The 19,625-nt window shown below is 39.1% G+C and overlaps 1 protein-coding gene and 1 long non-coding RNA gene across 11 annotated transcripts in view; one reads left to right on the top strand and one right to left on the bottom strand.

Moving 5' to 3' along the window:
* smad10a (SMAD family member 10a) overlaps positions 1-19,625 on the top strand; it is a 73,259-nt gene that overhangs the window by 40,342 nt on the left and 13,292 nt on the right. The window lies entirely within an intron of this gene.
* On the bottom strand, positions 6,659-8,209 carry LOC127533226 (uncharacterized). Its single transcript, XR_007941010.1, has 3 exons — positions 7,403-8,209; positions 7,198-7,295; positions 6,659-6,843 (listed from the first exon to the last, which is right to left on the bottom strand). It is a non-coding gene; the product is annotated as an uncharacterized LOC127533226 (long non-coding RNA).

The following is a 19,625-nucleotide window of genomic DNA, read 5'->3' as shown; positions in this document are numbered from 1 at the left end:
TGTAAAACAACTCACAAAATACAGTTACTTAACTGACTGCGCACTGTGCCAAAATATAATGTTTTTTCTTGTGGCTATTTGAGCTTGTGTATCCCACCTATAAATACACATAGGCAAAATAGCAGAAATGTAATTTTTGATGTAATTTAATGAAATAAAGTAATGCTTCAAATCCATAACAGCTGTGAGTCTCACAGTAAACATTTGTGTGGACTGAGTCTGACACATTTGACATATGAACAATTTAATACATGTTAAGAGCAACACAGCGTCTGCAGCTGAAGCAGGAAGGAAAGCTGCAAAAAAGACAGTCATTTGAACATGAGTTAATAGGCTTATTATATTACTGCAGTAATATCGTGAAAAATGTGATATTTTGGGGAATTTGCAGAGGTGGGACCCAAAAAGTCTTTATAGTGCCACCTGGAAAATTTCAAACAGGAACGACAGCCACTGCGTGTCACCTACAGCTATGAAATCTGTGTTAAACTTTACATGTTTGATCAGAATCCCACCCTGATGACATTCACAGGCCAATCATTACTAAGGAATGATCTGACTAATGTAGCAATTGTAAATAAGTTGCTTAGAAGTAAGTTTCTTATTTAAGATTCAGTTTAATTATCAATATGCAACACAAGATTGTATTATAAAATTACAAGTGCAGTCCCTTTAGCTACTATCTTTAACAAATAAATAATTAAGTAGCCTAAAAAGTTTTTTAAAACACTTTTATTATGATGTGATGAAGAAATTTATTCTCATTTAAACTCCTTACAGTGTTTAAGACAATTTTATTCTTATTCTTTCAGCTGCAACCTTGCAGTTATTGGTTAGAGGGACCACTTTACAGTATTCGTCAATGTACAGTGCCTTGCGAAAGTATTCGGCCCCCTTGAACTTTTCAACCTTTCGCCACATTTCAGGCTTCAAACATAAAGATATAAAATTTTAATTTTTTGTCAAGTATCAACAACATTTGGGACACAATCGTGAAGTGGAACGAAATTTATTGGATATTTTATACTTTTTTAACAAATAAAAAACTGAAAAGTGGGGTGTGCAATATTATTCGGCCCCTTTACTTTCAGTGCAGCAAACTCACTCCAGAGGTTTAGTGAGGATCTCTGAATGATCCAATGTTGTCCTAAATGACTGATGATGATAAATAGAATCCACCTGTGTGTAATCAAGTCTCCGTATAAATGCACCTGCTCTGTGATAGTCTCAGGGTTCTGTTTAAAGTGCAGAGAGCATCATGAAGACCAAGGAACACACCAGGCAGGTCCGAGATACTGTTGTGGAGAAGTTTAAAGCCGGATTTGGATACAAAAAGATTTCCCAAGCTTTAAACATCTCAAGGAGCACTGTGCAAGCAATCATATTGAAATGGAAGGAGTATCAGACCACTGCAAATCTATCAAGACCCGGCCGTCCCTCTAAACTTTCACCTGGAACAAGGAGAAGACTGATCAGAGATGCAGCCAAGAGGCCCATGATCACTCTGGATGAACTGCAGAGATCCACAGCTGAGGTGGGAGAGTCTGCCCAGAGGACAACAATCAGTCGTACACTGCACAAATCTGGCCTTTATGGAAGAGTGGCAAGAAGAAAGCCATTTCTCAAAGATATCCATAAAAAGTCTCGTTTAAACTTTTCCACAAGCCACCTGGGAAACACACCAAACATGTGGAAGAAGGTGCTCTGGTCAGATGAAACCAAAATCAAACTTTTTGGCCACAATGCAAAACTATATGTTTGGCGTAAAAGCAACACAGCTCATCACCCTGAACACACCATCCCCACTGTCAAACATCTTGGTGGCAGCCTCATGGTTTGGGCCTGCTTTTCTTCAGCAGGGACAGGGAAGATGGTTACAATTGATGGGAAGATGAATGGAGCCAAATACAGGACCATTCTGGAAGAAAACCTGTTGGAGTCTGCAAAAGACCTTCCAACAGGACAATGATCCAAAACATAAAGCCAAATCTACAATGGAATGGTTCACAAATAAACGTATCCAGGTGTTAGAATGGCCAAGTCAAAGTCCAGACCTGAATCCAATTGAGAATCTGTGGGCAGAGCTGAAGACTGCTGTTCACAAACGCTCTCCATCCAACCTCACTGAGCTCGAGCTGTTTTGCAAGGAAGAATGGGCAAGAATTTCAGTCTCTCGATGTGCAAAACTGATAGAGACATACCCCAAGCGACTTGCAGCTGTAATTGCAGCAAAAGGTGGCGCTACAAAGTATTAATGCAAGGGGGCCGAATAATATTGCACACCGCACTTTTCAGGTTTTTATTTGTTAAAAAAGTTTAAAATATCCAATAAATTTTGTTTCACTTCACGATTGTGTCCCACTTGTTGATTCTTGACAAAAAATTAAAATTTTATATCTTTATGTTTGAAGCCTGAAATGTGGCGAAAGGTTGAAAAGTTCAAGGGGGCCGAATACTTTCACAAGGCACTGTATATGCCCCAGCTCTGCCTAATGTCAAATGAGATAGATTCAAGCCCCTTTGGTCTACTTCCCCTCTTAAAAGTCCCACAGTTTATTGAAACAAGATGGCTGTGTGGTCAATGTGGAAGAAGAGAATTTGAGTTTATGTAATTTTAAAGCTGAAATTGCATTGTTGACGTTGATGTTTAATTTCAGTTAATTGTGAATCTGCAAGTCTTTTATAAATGTGCATTTTAAAAAATTATTTATTTTATCATTTAGACTAAGCAGGCCAGAGTCTTACCATGGAGCATTATTACCATCTGTGGCATACCATATACTGTGTTGCAGTATTACGCTCCAAGCACCAAATGGTACAAAGACCCTATTGGAATGCAAGGAAATATTTTTCATCTTTGTAATTCATTGGTGGACTTTTCATTTGGACTTTTGAAGGCCTAAAAATGCTCCAAAACGTGTTAGCTAAAGGTGAAGCTAAAGCTAAAATTTTGCACACACATCAGGATCGTGAAAAATGTAATATTTTGGGGAATTTGCAGAGGTGGGACCCAAAAAGTCTTTATAGTGCCACCTGGAAAATTTCAAACAGGAACGACAGCCACTGCGTGTCACCCACAGCTATGAAATCTGTGTTAAACTTTACATGTTTGATCAGAATCCCACCCTGATGACATTCACAGGCCAATCAGTCTCAGTCATAGTGCCACTTGGTGGATGGACAGGAAATGCTCTCTAAATGTACATGCGCCAATCTGTCTGAAACTTTACATGTGTGATCACAGTCTAGCCTTCACCAGATACATAGACCGCAGTATACTGTCAATTGCAGACATGCTTGGATTCACTGACCAGCAAGGATGCGAGGACCCATTCAACGCTGCTTGCATCTTTAATTGGGGTCTGAGCACCAAAGGTGTAAAGACCCGTATTGAGACCCATTGGTTTTTTCACTATTCTTGTTTAAAAAATTTTGCCCAGCACAACGATCTCAAATTTGAAGGCCTAAAAATATCAGGACCAGTGAAAAATTTGATATTTTAGGGGAACTGCATAAGTGTGTGCCAAAATGGCTCAATAGTGCCACCTGGAAAATTTCAAACACACCCACCAGGGCCAGCATGACCAGCACGTATGACCTAAAGCTATGAAATTTGAAGCTTGGTACACATATGTAACTCGTCAAGACACACAAAAAAAAGTCTATGGCAACCATGGCCAAAACACAACAGGAAGTCGGCCATTTTGAATTACAATGGTGGAAAAACGTTTCCATTCCCATACATTTGCATGTGTATTGCATTAAGAATCACTCTTAGGTGCACTCTTCAAGTGCAATTTCTTTTAGTACAATCACAGCCATAATGCTAGACAAATCCTTTAAAAAAAGCATTAAAAACTTAAAATTGATTGGTTTCATAAAAATAAAAATGAAATTTTGAGCTGTGGGTCATTTTGGTAGAATTTAGTTTTGTTAGTTTTTTTGTAAACACTAAACAAAAAAATAATGATTTGTATTTGTTTGTGTCTAATGCAGCCACAAGTGTGAAACACGAAAAAGATTTTTCTACAAATATTTTTGATAAGATTTGAGATTGTATAAAATTTAAAGTGTCCAAAAACACAGATTTTCAATTGGATTTAGATCTGGTGATTGAGCAGGCCAAAGCATGGTTCCAGTGTTCTGGTTCTCTATCCAGACTTTAACTGACCTTGCTGTGTGACAAGGGGCATTGTCTTGTTGGAAAATCCAGTCATTAGAGGCAGGAAAGAGTTTTTCAGCTGATGGAAGAAGACTGTTTTCAAGGGTAGTCCTGTATATGACCTGGTTCATTGGGCCTGTTCCACCCAAACTGAAACAACCCCAGATCATCACTGATTCACCCTCATGTTTTACTGTAGGACAGCCTGGTTTGTAGGCTTCTCCAGGCTTCCTCCTAACCAGTAAGTCAGCTGAAAACTGGATTCATCCCTGAAGAGAACCTTAGCCCAATCATCTACAATCTGATCCTTGTGATCCCAGTGAAGAGTAACGGGCTTTCCTGTGCCTTTCGTTGATGAAGGGCTTCCTCCATGCCCTGTGTGACTTCAGACCAGCTTCAAGGAGTCACTTTCGAACTATCCTTGCCAAACAAGTCACATTTCTCCAGTGTTCACTCATTTTTAAGGTCCCTGGAGGTCTGACAATGTTTCCTGACACGAAACGGATGAGTGACGGTCATTTGGTGGGTAGAAAGACATTTTCTGCCGCGACCAGCTAGCAGTTTGGTAGAACCATGTTGGGCTTGCTTTTTCCTAGTGTAATGAGATCTTGAAGATCTTCAGTTTCTTGCTACCTGTCTTAGGCCAAGTTCCAGAAGTGCTAAGATGGCTGCCTTTGTGGCTTCACATAATTCTTTAGTTTTAGGCATTATATGAGAGCTGACAGCTTCCAAGTTCTGCAAGTTCTGAAATATATATATATATATACACATACATACTATGCTTGCACTAGGAATTTGAAATGAAAAGCCACTGTGGCTCACTCATAAGAATAACAGTGAGCCACAAAAAGCCACAAATTTCCCCAAAAGCGTCTGGCTGCAGACCTCCATTGTGAGGTCGCTTCCAGTGCAGGCTCCACTGTCAGGACGCCTCCACTGTCAGGACGGGAAATGCACGGGATGCATTACAAAATAAAATCGAAATAAAATCGTGTAGGGACTTCCGGTGGAATTGATTTTCGCGCTAATGCATTAATTAGTTAATAATAGAACATAAAATCTATTAATCCCTTGTCTATATTATATATCGTTTTTATTTATATATTAAACTTCTGTTTTGGCTTTTTTGTTCTGTGTTTTCCTTTTATGTTACGCATGAGCCCCACCGTACAGCGAATACAAGCGGCCAAAATGAGTTTCCTTCGCAGGCAGGCTGGGCTCAGCCTTGGAGATAGGGTGAGGAGCTACCCAGGCTGCGGACCTCCACTGTGAGGTCGCTCTCACAGTGGAGGTCTGCAGCCGACCCGACTCCGGATAAGCGGAAGAAAATTAATGGATGGATGAGCCCCACCGTGACTTTTTATGCCTGTGAAGCACACATTTATATTCTGCCAGTAACCGTATCAAGAGTATATTGAGAATTTATAATTACTCCGCCAAGGAACGCGGTGGAGTTATGTGACGATCGGCGTACGTTTGTCCTTCTGTGAATCCGGCTGTTGGCAACACTACTCAAAAAGGCAATAACGGATATGGATGAAATGTTCAGGGAAGGTCAGAAATGACACAAGGACCACCTCATTAGATTTTGCCAGTAATGCGGCTTATTGTCTGGATCCACAGATTTGTTAAACATTTCCCATAGCGAGATAGCGGCAGGCACGGCGTCGCTGTAACTATGACAACAAGCAAACGCATTGTCAGTTGCCTGCATCAATTCATGCCGCCCGCTGCATATTTAATGAAATAAGTTATTACTTAATAAACAAATGCTGCATTTATATAAAAAACGCTACATTTCTGACAATGCCATGTGGGGGAATGAACAGCCTTGAAGGAGTACTGCGCTCTCTGAGTGCTTTTCTGGTTCTTTTTATTTGGACAAGTGAAGCATTAGCATTTGTCTTTTTCAAAACACTTCTCATTAATGATTGCCATGTACGTAGAGCAATATACACTGTTTTGTGTAATATTACAGCTTAGGTCATTACAGAAAACATAAACGTGGGTGACTTGGGGCTCAAGTGTCTATTTGTAGCCTATAAAGCCGAGGATCTTTTGTCTATGCTAATTATGTTCTTGTGCTGCTGGAGCACCTAAATACCACCTACTACTACCCAAACTCTTGAGATCTACAATGTAGTTCAAGTGAATTATTAAGTGCTCAATGAGAAAACAAAACATGACCACACAAAGTCACAACATGATCAAATGTTCTGTTATCCTTCAATTATTCATCTTTGTGACATTCACAATATGCCAAATAATTGTTTTCGTCCACTACTATGTCACAAAATTTCCACATGTCCTCAATGTTGTAGAATGTGAATTTGAAGATCTCCAGGATTTCTTCCCTTTCCTGCTCATCCACGTCTTTTATACTGCAGAGCAGCCTCAGCCTGTTCCTCCTCCCCCATGTATAGAACTTCAGGCAGGTCCACTCTGGCAGAGAAGAGTGTCTTATTGGCCTCAGCCCACTCTGCTGCATATCTGCAATCATGCGGAATACGCACTTCAACCGAGTCGTATAGAAAAGACAGAAATAAAAAAATGTCTTTCTGTACCATAACTGCTGCACCAACAATATCTGACCAATAGATACTGTGAGAATAGCCTACCCCTTCCACTGGTGTGCTCACATCAGCAGGTCTGACTGAAACCTCAGCTTGCTGCTCTTCTTCCTGAAAATATATAGATAAGTAAAAAGATCAGTTGTAATATTCAAGCCTAACCTCCAAAAAGAAGAAAAAGAAAAGATCCCATCAGGACCTGTTCAAGTAGTCCACCTTGACATATTAGTCAGCTCAACAAATGTTAATTTTCAATCCAATCATGCATTATCTAGACACTGTTTATTTTTAGAGACAGCAGGTGTGACCTTAACTTATGAATGGCATATTCTTTAAAGCGAGTCCACAATTGGAGTACAATTTGGAAAAAAGACTGTTGAAAAAAATAGGGAAATAGAAATGCTGGTTTCCAACCTGAAACAAAAGAAAAACTCAAATGGGACTAAAACAAAATTGAAATCTTACCATAGTAATGTCATCCACCCTTCTTTTCTTCAGCCTAAACACTGGTGACACCTCACCTTGCAGGAGGGCTTTTGATGTATCTGTCCAGATCTTCTTATCTAAAAGCAAGTCAAGAAAATGTTTAGATTAGACAAAGACAAACAAGTCACATGACACAATTGTGTGCATGTGCGTATAACTTTAATCTAAAATGCAATGACATTACCTTCAAATGTAATGGCATTTTTAGGTGGACCTCCAAATGTCGCTGAAGCTTCGACGGGATGCTTGGTTTAAACATGCCTTTGGGGCAAAGGGGGCAGTGAAAAAAAATGCAGCATGTTGTGCAGCGTTCTACTGCAGGCTTTCTGACTGACTTAAAAATTGAATGGTGCATCTGAAAAAGATATAAAATTGTGTTATGTGTTTGAATTATAGTACATGAACTTTATTTCAAATTAATTTATCTTTGCTTACAGTTAAAATGTGAAAAAAACTTAATTTCTACATACATTTCTAGGCCTCATTTACACTGCAGGTCTTTTTGCCTAATACTGACTTGATGTATATATCTGATTTTTTGTACCGCCTGTTTACATCTACTTATAAAAGTGACCTATATCCAATAACTGCATCATTAATTACTCCTACATGAGTTTGCAACAGCTATACTGACGAAGAACACAAAACATGCATTTACTACGGTGGCTGACAGGGGCAAATGTACAATATACACAAACGAGCTGCAAATACATGAATGTGTTGCATGAACAGAAACGCGCTGCAACAAGAAAACGTTGCATATACAGACGCGCTGCATAAATGAAAACAAATGCAAAAAGAAAACGTTGCATATCCAGTCACACATGAGCGAGCACCCATAAAAAGTCGGCATGGTTATCAATCCATCAATCAAACTTTTATTTATAGAGCACTTTTCATACAAAAGAAATGTAGCACAAAGCGCTTTACAAAAAAACAAAAAACAAAACACACAGGTCCCCCCATCCCCCCCCGATAGGCCTACATAAACCCACACATACCCCCCCCCCCCCCCCCCCACTCGCACACATAAAAAGTTATGTTAGGTTATGTCAGAGACAGTGGACATCTAGTTTCCCTAAATGTTTAGGAGTTTTTAAGTCCTTAGCTTTTCAGTCACTGTGATTATATGGGTGCTGAAGTGGTGTTTTACTACCATCTCCCTGTGTTCTCTCTGTTATTTATGTTTATCCATGGAGATGAGAGAAGACAAACCTTTTCATACAGTTTTTCCCTCAACTAACGTTACTTGTCTCGCTCACCATTGTCTGCCTCTCAGGTGAAAAGCTCACTACTGTCACTACTACTTCCACTGTGTGACTGGATATGCAGCATTTTCTTTTTGCATTTCTTTTCATTTATGCAGCGCATTAATGTATTTGCAGCTCGTTTGTGTATATGCACGTCATTTTCCCCTGTCAGCCACCGTAATTTACACTTTCTGTGGATAATAAAAATCAACAACTCACTGTAAACGCCAAACGATACAGACGATCACTCGCGTGAAATGGCTTCTTCTTTTGATTTATTTAGCGGTTAGTAAACCAACTTCAGGTGTGTTACGGCCACCTACCGGACGCTTATGGTTACTTCCCGTCCTGACAGTGGAGGCCATAGATATATACATATATATCTATGGTGGAGGCGTCCTGACAATGGAGGTCTGCACCGGAAGCGACCTCACAGTGGAGGTCTGCAGCCAGATGCCTCTCCAAATTTCAGTGTCAGTGAGAGCGGGAAAAAATTGAGTCATTTTCCTGAATTCTGGTGCATTTTGAGGTAAAAAAAAAAAAAAAAAAGCTCAATTAAACAGTTCTATTTTAACTATTTTATGGGTATGGAAAGTATTCAGACCCCTTGAAAATTTTCACTCTCTGTGTCATTGCAGCCATTTGCCAAAATCAAAAAAGTTCATTTTATTTCTCATTAATGTACACTCAGCACCCCATCTTGACAGAAAAAAACAGAAATGCAGAAGTTTTTGCAAATTTATTAAAAAAGAAAACCTGAAATATCACATGGTCATAAGTATTCAGACCCTTTGCAGTGACATTCATACTTAACTCACATGCTGTCCATTTCTTCTGATCCTCCTCCAGATGGTTCTGCTTCTTTATTGGAGTCCAGCTGTGTTTAATTAAAATGATTGGACTTGATTAGGAAAGGCACACATCTGTCTATATAAGACCTTACAGCTCGCAGTGCATGTCAGAGCAAATGAGAATCATAAGGTCGAAAGAACTGCCCAAGGAGCTCAGAGACAGAATTGTGGCAAGGCACAGATCTGGCCAAGGTTACAAAAGAATTTGTGCAGCACTCAAGGTTCCTAAGAGCACAGTGGCCTCCATAATCCTCAAATGGAAGAAGTTAGGGACGACCACAACTCTTCCTGGACCTGGCCACCCAGCCAAACTGAGCAATGGTGGGAGAAGAGCCTTGGTGAGAGAAGTAAAGAAGAACCCAAAGATCACTGTGGCTGAGCTCCAGAGATGCAGTCGGGAGATAGGAGAAAGTTCCACAAAGTCAACTATCACTGTAGCCCTCCACCAGTCGGGGCTTTATTGGCAGAGTGGCCCGACGGAAGCCTCTCCTCAGTGCAAGACACATGAAAGCCCGCATAGAGTTTGCCAAAAAACACATGAAGGACCCCCAGACTATGAGAAATAAGATTCTCTGGTCTGATGAGACCAAGATTGAACTTTTTGGTGTTAATTCTAAGCGGTATGTGTGGAGAAAACCAGGCATTGCCCAATACAATCCCTACAGTGAAACATGGTGGTGGGAGCATCATGTTGCGGGGGTGTTTTTCAGCTGCAGGGACAGGACGACTGGTTGCAATTGAAGGAAGGATGAATGCGGCCAAGTACAGAGATATCCTGGAGGAAAACCTCTTCCAGAGTGCTCAGGACCTCAGACTGGGCCGAAGGTTCACCTTTCAACAGAACTTTAACCCTAAACACACAGCTAAAATAACAAAGGAGTGGCTTCAGAACAACTCTGTGACCGTTCTTGACTGACCCAGCCAGAGCCCTGGCCTAAACCTAATTGAGCATCTCTGGAGAGACCTCAAAATGGCTGTCCACCAACGTTCACCATCCAACCTGACAGAACTGGAGGGTTCTGCAAGGAAGAGTGGCAGAGGATCCCCAAATCCAGGTGTGAAAAACCTGTTGCGTCAATCCCAAGAAGACTCATGGCTGTACTAGCTGAAAAAGGTGCTTCTACTCAATACTGAGCACAGGATCTGAATACTTATGACCTTGTGATATTTCAGTTTTTCTTTTTTAATAAATTTGCAAAAATTTCTACATCTGTTTTTTTTTTCTGTCAAGATGGAGTGCTGAGTGTACATTAATGAGAAATAAAATGAACTTTTTTGATTCTGGCAAATGGCTGCAGTGACACAGAGATTGAAAAATTTCAAGGGTTCTGAATACTTTCCGTACCCACTGTATGTATATATGTATGTATGTTGTTGTTTTTATTACAAACAGGAAGTCAGGGGTGAAGACACATTCCCATGTATATATGCATTTGGCCATTTAAAAACCTGTACCTGAAACATGTTCATGATCAAAACTTTTTGACCCATAAAAGTATTAATTTCATGTCCAATTTACCTTCTTTTCCTCCTATGTCCAATTCTTCAACCCTCACTATGTACTATATCTCACAATTGTAGCATAAACTCAACAAAAACTTCCTCTAGGGGAGTCAGATTTTGTTTAGTGACCCTACAAAAATCTGACTCCAGATTTTATTTCATATCATACAATCTGCACAGTTAACTCAACCTGCATGTTTCTGTTAAAGTCCTAGTTTTAACCACACCTGACGTATACGTCAGTGGGGTTACTGCATTCGCCTCGGTATCTGGCTGGCTGGTACAGTATGTATGTATGTATGTGGGTGTGTGTGTATGTCCGGTCAAATATCTCTGCAATTGCTGAAGTCAGGATGATCAAACTTGGCACTGACGATCGGTCTAAGGTCCCCTGCTCACTTGTGGAGTTAGAGGTCAGCAGATCAAGTAGGAAGGAATATATGTAGGATGATCAAAATTGAAAGCTACATGTGTGACGGTAGGGGCTGCACAGTGGCAGCCAGTAGATGGCGTGGCTCTGCCTTCTACTGAGGGCTTGTCTAGTTTCATTATTCTGTTCTTACAGACTGTAATTTACTAGGTTTTTTTTAAAATTGTTGTGATTTGGTGTTTTAGCTGTTGTAGCAAATAATTTCCCAGGTGTAGGATAAATAAAGAATTTCAATTCTATTATATTGTTTACTGACCCAATAAAAATAACAATAACAAATTACTTTATACTTAAGAACTATACTTATATTAAAGACTTTATACATAAATACCAGACTTATTTTGATGCCATATCTTGCATTCTTAGGGGAGTCTGATTTTAATGAAGGAGATAGTTTTCTCCGTGACCAATTATTTTATTGAATCGTGTAGAACACTGATGGAATACAGACGTGGACAAAATTGTTGGTACCCCTCAGTTAAAGAAGGAAAAACCCACAATTCTCACTGAAATCACTTGAAACTCACAAAAGTAACAATAAATAAAAATTTATTGAAAATTAAATAATCAAAAACAGCCATTACTTTTGAATTGTTGATTAACATAATTATTTAAAAAAACAAACTAATGAAACAGGCCTGGACAAAAATGATGGTACCTCTATAAAAGATTGAAAACTATTTGACCAGAGTGACATGATTAACTCAGGTGTGTCATTTAATTGACATCACAGGTGTTTCCAAACTCATAATCAGTCAGTCTGCCTATTTAAAGGGAGACAAGTAGTCACCCTGCTGTTTGGTGAAAAGGTGTGTACCACACTGAACATGGACAACAGAAAGCGAAGGAGAGAATTGTCCCAGGACATCCGAAAAAAAATTATAGACAAACATCTTAAAGGTAAAGGCTATAAGACCATCTCTAAACAGCTTGAAGTTCCTGTGACAACAGTGGCTCATATTATTCAGAAGTTCAAGACCCACGGGACAGTAGCCAACCTCCCTGGACGTGGCCGCAAGAGGAAAATTGATGACAAATTGAAGAGACGGATCGTTCGAATTGTATCCAAAGAGCCCAGAGCAACCTCCAAAGAAATTAAAGGTGAACTCCAAGGCCAAGGTACATCAGTGTCAGATCGCACCATTCGTTGTTGTTTGAGCCAAAGTGGACTTCATGGGAGACGACCAAGGAGGACACCACTGCTGAAAAAAACTCATAAAAAAGCGAGACTGGAATTTGCAAAAATGCATGTTGACAAGCCACAAAGCTTCTGGGAGAATGTCCTTTGGACAGATGAGACCAAACTGGAGCTTTTTGGTAAGGCACATCAACTCTATGTTCATAGACTCAAAAACCAAGCATACGAAGATAAGAACACTGTCCCTACGGTGAAACATGGAGGAGGCTCAGTAATGATTTGGGGCTGCTTTGCTGCATCTGGCACAGGGTGTCTTGAAAGTGTGCAAGGTACGATGAAATCTGAAGACTATCAAGGCATTCTGGAGAGAAATGTGCTGCCTAGTGTCAGAAAGCTTGGTCTCAGTCGCAGGTCATGGGTCTTCCAACAGGACAACGATCCAAAACACACAGCCAAAAACACCCAAGAATGGCTGAGAGAAAAGCGTTGGACTATTCTAAAGTGGCCTTCTATGAGCCCAGATCTGAATCCCATTGAACATATGTGGAAGGAGCTGAAACATGCCATTTGGAGAAGACACCCATCAAACCTGAGACAACTGGAGCTGTTTGCTCATGAGGAGTGGGCCAAAATACCTGTTGACAGCTGCAGAACGCTCATTGACAAATACAGAAATCGTTTAATTGCAGTGATTGCCTCAAAAGGTTGTGCAACAAAATATTTAGTTATGGGTACCATCATTTTTGTCCAGCCCTATTTCATTAGTTTGTTTTTTTAAATAATTATGTTAATCAACAATTCAAAAGTGATGGCTGATTTTGATTATTTAATTTTCAATAAATTTTTATTTATTGTTACTTTTGTGAGTTTCAAGTGATTTCAGTGAGAATTGTGGGTTTTTCCTTCTTTAACTGAGGGGTACCAACAATTTTGTCCACGTGTGTATGAACAATATTTGGCAACTACACCCTGTCCTGTCCTGATGTCCTCATAGGAGTGAAGCTGAAAGTAGCGCAGGATCTCCCTCCGATGCCATTCAGGGTGCGCACATACGGGTGAGAAGAGGAGGAGAAACATGTCACCTAATCATATTTAACAGGAAAACATGTCTGCAGTTCGGTACTTAATCACATTTGACCCGAAAACCTGTAGAAAACAACAGCAAAAACAGTAAACGGACTGTTTACTGTTGCTTTTTGTATTTTCTTGTGAAGCAGGAGCGAAACTTAAATGCTGTAACTGTGGAGGTGAACATAGTTCAGCTTATCGGGGGTGTGAAGCCAGTAAAAAAACAACAGAGGTACAGAGGGTCAAAATTTCTCAAGGGGTAACATATGCCGAAGCAGCCAGAAAGGTATCGGTCAAAGAAACAAAAGTAAGTACAGAAAACAAGCAAGTGGAGTCATGTAAAGGATGTCAGAAAATTAAAGAAGACACACTGATCATGGGGAAAAGGGAGTTTATTCTTTTTATGGTTGATGTAATAAATTGCTCAGCACAAACTGAAAGAAAACAGAAAAATAAAAATCATAGTAAAATCAGCAGAGAAATATCTTGGGGTGAAAGGGTTGCACTGGGAGGGTGTAGAAGAAATGCTTAATGGGAATCCTCCTAACTTGCAGACATGTATTGGTGGTTCTACATGTTCATAATTATTCTGCAGTGGAATGCTAGAAGCCTTATAGCTAATGGACAGGAATTCAAGCACTATATTAATCAATTACATAATAAACCTCAAAAAGCTTTTAAGAAACTGAAAATGCAACATAATTTATTCAGTATAAAAGAGCTGTAGCAGTGGTTCAAAAAACAATTAAAATAGCAAAACGTTCATATTGGAGGGGATACTGTAATAAAATAGGAAGAGAAACACCGTTGTCAGAGGTCTGGAGAACAGTAAGGAAAATTAATGGAGTCAAGAGCAAGTTTGGGATACCAGTCTTATGTAGTGCAAACAATATTGCAATCAGCAACATAGAAAAGGCAGAACTTTTGGTAAATACGTTTGTGAAGGTCCATAGTTCTGATAACATATCAGCAATAGCAAGGCAAGGTAGAAATAACACCCTCTTACAATATCCAGGAGTGACAGAAAGGCATAATATCACAGGACATAATTTGGATGTACCATTTTCCTTATTAGAACTAAAAAGAGCAATAGTAAATACAAAACAAACAGTACCAGGAAAAGATGGAATATGTTATAAAATGCTGGCACATATGACAGATAGTTCACTTCTAACAATACTTAAGTTATTTAATGTAATATGGTACTCAGGAAATATACCTTTTACATGGAAACAGTCAGTTATAGTACCACTACTTAAACCTGGTAAGGATCCATCAGACCCAGCAAGTTACAGGTCCATAGCTTTAACATCTCAGCTTGGTAAAACAATGGAAAAAATGGTTACACAGAGGCACATAGTATGTTACTATGTAGAAAGCAAAAACTTAATATCTGCGAGTCAAAGTGGGTTTAGAAAAGGAAGGAACACAATGGATTCTGTGCTTTGTCTGGAATCTGAAATTAGGAAAGCACAAGCAAACAAAGAAATTGTGAAGCTGTCTTTTTTGATGTGGAAAAGGCATATGATATGCTGTGGAAAGAGGGGCTGCTCATTAAGCTAGATAAGATGGGAGTAGGAGGTAAAATGTTTAATTGGGTGTCAGGATTCTTGGCAGAGAGACAAATACAGGTAAGGGTAGGTGTTGAGCACTCCAGTATAAATAATATTGAAAATGGAACTCCACAAGGCAGTGTGTGCAGTCCAATATTGTTTAATATTATGATAAATGATATTTTTGATGAAGTGGAAAATACAGTAGGGAAGTCTTTATATGCAGACGATGGAGCCCTTTGGGTAAGGGGAAGAAATTTTAAGTATTTAGAAAAGAAAATACAAAAAGCAATAGGAAAGGTAGAGGAATGGACTGTTAAATGGGGTTTTAAACTTTCAGTGTCTAAATCTCAAGTAATATGTTTTGCAAAACGACATAAACAAATATCACTGAAGTTATACGGACAGGCACTAGAACAAGTAAAGGAAGTTAAATTTTTGGGATTAATATTTGATGAAAAACTCACATGGGGACAGCATATTGAGAAAATAAGAAATAAATGTAAAAAGGTAAATAACTTGTTGAGATGTCTTTCAGGCCAAGACTGGGGAGCTAATAGAAGATCACTTTTAAATATTTACAGAACACTCATGAGATCAACATTTGACTATGGATATTTAGCATATATGTCTGCATCTGAAACAAATTTAAAGAAACTTGGCATAGTACAAAATTAAGCCATTCGTATCTGCACTGGAGTATTTAAGACATCCCCAATCTCAGCATTGCAAATAGAGGTGGGTGAAATGCCTCTGGAAATAAGGAGAAATAAGATCACACTGACATATTGGGTTAATTTGGAGGGGCAGAGTTCAATACATCCAACTAAAGCAATGGTGCAGGAGAGTTGGGAACATAGGAAAAGTAAAAGTAAAAGTTTTGGGTGGAAAAGCAAAGAACTAGCACAAAAATTAGGATTAACAGGGTTAAACATCAGTAAAACAGTTCCTATATCAATCATACCCCCTTGGAACTTCATTATTACAACAGTTGATACTCAGTTATTGGTATCTGTCAAAAACAACCGCAAAAAAACACCAGTGTGGGCCATAGTACAAAAGTATATTAATCAAAAGTATTTGGGAAAAGTGTTCTTTTTTTACAGACGGCTCAAAAGATCCAGAAACAGGACGCACAGGAGCAGCATTTTTTATTCCACAATATGAAAAAGCCATTAAAAAGAGGTTGTCAGATCATTTGTCAATATACACAGTAGAAATGATGGGGATAATATTAGCTTTACAGTGGGTGGAGGACAACAGTCAACAGAATGTAATCGTAACAACAGACAGCATCTCAGCGCTTCAAAGTATTCAGTCAGGAAAATCATGCAGGCCAGATCTTTTATTGGAAATATTTCACCAACTATGTAGACTACATAACAATAAAGTGGATGTTTCTTTTCTTTGGGTTCCGGCACATGAAGGAATAGAAGGAAATGAAGCAGCAGATATATTGGCCAAACAAGCAATAAAATCCAACACAGTAAATATTGAAATACCACTAAGTAAGGATGAAGTAAAATCTATCATTAAGAAACATATGTACAAAATTTGGCAGGAAAATTGGGCCATCACAGTCACAGGGAGACATTTATATAACATACAACCACAAATCAAAAAGAGTAAAACACGGGGCAGGAACAGAAGAGAAGAAATGATCATAACACGACTCAGCATAGGGCATGCAGGGCTTAACCAAATGTTACATAAAATAGGGAAGCATCCGAGAGGCCTGTGTTCAGAGTGTTCATAGGTAGAAACAGTTCAGCATGTATTACTGGAGTGCAGTAAGTATAGGGAGGAGCGAAAGAGGGTGAGGCAAATGTTGCAGAGAGAAAAACAGGAGTTAACTTTAGGTAGTTTTTTAGGGAGTGCATTACAGAAAGGATTAGGTGTTCTAATGAATTATTTGATGGCAACGGGGTGAGGAAATAGGATATAGTTTTTGGTTTTGGTTTTTTGGTTTTTTCTGACCATCTCTTGAATCACACTCCAGTCCAGTAGGTGGCAGTAAATGCACCTAAAAGTTGGTTGCCAACCGCCGATAAAAAGAATGAAAGAAAGAAGGAAAGAATAGGCTCCTTGCACAACAATGGCGTTCGAACTGAAGGGTGTGCGTGAATACTTCCGGTCAAAACTTCCGGTTATTTGAGAAGGAGAGCGGGAGATCGTGAGCAGGAGAGCAGACAGCGATCAGAGAGAGATATATTTTTACAATGAGTGTTTTTAGCGTTCAAGGGAGACGATTAGCCTTTCAGAGAGTATGATCTTCAGCACTTCATTGTTGTGTGCCTTTATGTACCGTTTCGTCACATTATAACAAGGAAGTAAATTTCCATACATTCCCCACTGACGCTGCAGTGCGAGCTGAGTGGATGCAGAAGATCCGGCGAGATCACTTCAACCCGACCAAAAACACACGGGTTTGTAGTCGGCATTTTAAGAAAACAGATTTCAGTGTGACTGTGGGGGGGGCTGCAGAATTAACAAACGTTTTTGCTTCTTTGAACGTGGTGGAGTTTCGGGTGTAGACATTTTTAAACGCGTGGAGCAGTGTGCAGCAGCGCGCAGCAGCATCTGTAACCAAGCAACCCGCGACAGGACCATAGGACAGGGCACACAGAGAAGCATGGATATATATATATATATATATATAGAAAACTAGATACGATAGGGGCTGCACAGTGGTGTAGTGGTTAGCACTTTCACCTTGCAGCAAGAAGATCCCTGGTTCACGTCCTGGCCTGGGATCTTTCTGCATGGAGTTTGCATGTTCTCCCTGTGCGTGGGTTTTCTCCGGGCACTCCAGCTTCCTCCCACAGTCCAAAAATATGCTGAGGTTAATTGGTTACTCTAAATTGTCCGTAGATGTGAGTGTGTTTGTTTGTCTATCTGTTTTCTCTTGCTGACTTCAGCCAACAGGTTTATATTCTCAACTCGGTGTGAGTGGAAAACAAAACACTCATAAAGGCTTCTCAGAACAACAGCAACATCTTCATGACACACAGCAAACCATGATGGAGAATGAATAAAGAACAACATGGATCAAAGGACACAAATAAATCTGACATTTAATGATTTTGCTGCAGTAACTAAATGCGTAGTAACAAGATACATAAAACATTTTTATATATATAATCTATTTATTATTAATATTAATTTATTATTATTTTATATATATATATATATAAATATATATATATATATATATATATATACCGGGCTTTGCAAAAGTTCTGTTACACGGTTTCATGATCTTTAGAGACGTTTACATGTCGGAGTGAAAAATTCCATTAAATAAACTGAAAGTTCTACCTTATAGGCAGGTGTCCTTAATACAGTTTTTTTCTCCGGTGAAGTTGTATCAAGATGGAAGTCAAAAGAGTTGAGATATCTGCTCTCCTTCATGCTGGCCACAACAAGTCTGACAGAGCCAAGCGGCTGAACATCAGCCGGATGACCGTCCACAGAGTCGCGGAGAGGCTCAAGAATGGTGAAGATCTTTCAGTGATCTTCCAAGAATGGTGAAGACCTGAAAGATCTTCACCATTCTTTCGCCTCTCCGCGACTCTGTGGATGCTCATCCGGCTGATGTTCAGCACAAAGGAGAGCAGATATCTCAACTCTTTTGACTTCCATCTTGATACAACTTCACCGGAGAAAAAAATTTGTATTATGGACACCTGCCTATAAGGTAGAACTTTCAGTTTATTTAATGGAATTTTTCACTCCGACATGTAAACGTCTCTAAAGATCATGAAACCGAGTGTAACAGAACTTTTGCAAAGCCCGGTATATATATATATATATATATATATATATATATATATATATATATATATATATATATATATGCTGTTATATACATATAACAAGGATCTAGACTAGAACAGGATAGCGTTTATTGACATTTACAATATACAACACAATTATAATGTTTTAATAATTCTCTCTTTAGGCTGTTATATACATATAACAAGGAGATAGACTAGAACAGGGTAGAGTTTATTTTCATTTACAATAAACAACACAATTACAATAAACTGAAGAAATACACTTCTCGATGTCAGACAGATGCTTTAATGACAACGATGAAGAAACCCTAAAACGATACAGAGGCAGAAACGTAAGCTAAAGCCTTCACTTTCCTCAGAACAGGGATAATAGAGAATCACTTACATGTAACGGGCAGAACAGCTCAGTACATCCACTCCAGCATGAACAACAATGAATGAGCGATAATCCCGCCAACAGCGGGTTCTTATTCTGTCAATATCACCTGACCTGGCCCTGACATAACCAGAGGCCCCTAATGGCCGGTGGTGATCTCTGCATAAACAACAGAATTATTATTAATTACTATTATTTATTTATCTCTCTTTCTACGCTGTTATATATTTACAGCAAACCCATCTCTCCTCAGAGCTGCTTCCCACTTCTTCCTCAACCCATAGTCTTTGGGAAACCTACATGGAGTAAAGAAAAAAGTAGACAGAGAAGTAAATAAGTATGTACACAACAACATATTTAAAAAGAAATCATACTAATAAATTGAATACAAAGAACAGAATCAGCCAATATACTGGAGCTATATAAATCTAATCCATTATC

The sequence above is a fragment of the Acanthochromis polyacanthus genome, chromosome 3, assembly GCF_021347895.1.
Source record: "Acanthochromis polyacanthus isolate Apoly-LR-REF ecotype Palm Island chromosome 3, KAUST_Apoly_ChrSc, whole genome shotgun sequence".
Taxonomy (NCBI): Eukaryota; Metazoa; Chordata; class Actinopteri; family Pomacentridae; genus Acanthochromis; species Acanthochromis polyacanthus.
Note: the sequence above shows the minus strand (reverse complement) of the source record. Positions and strands in the feature narration are given on the sequence as shown.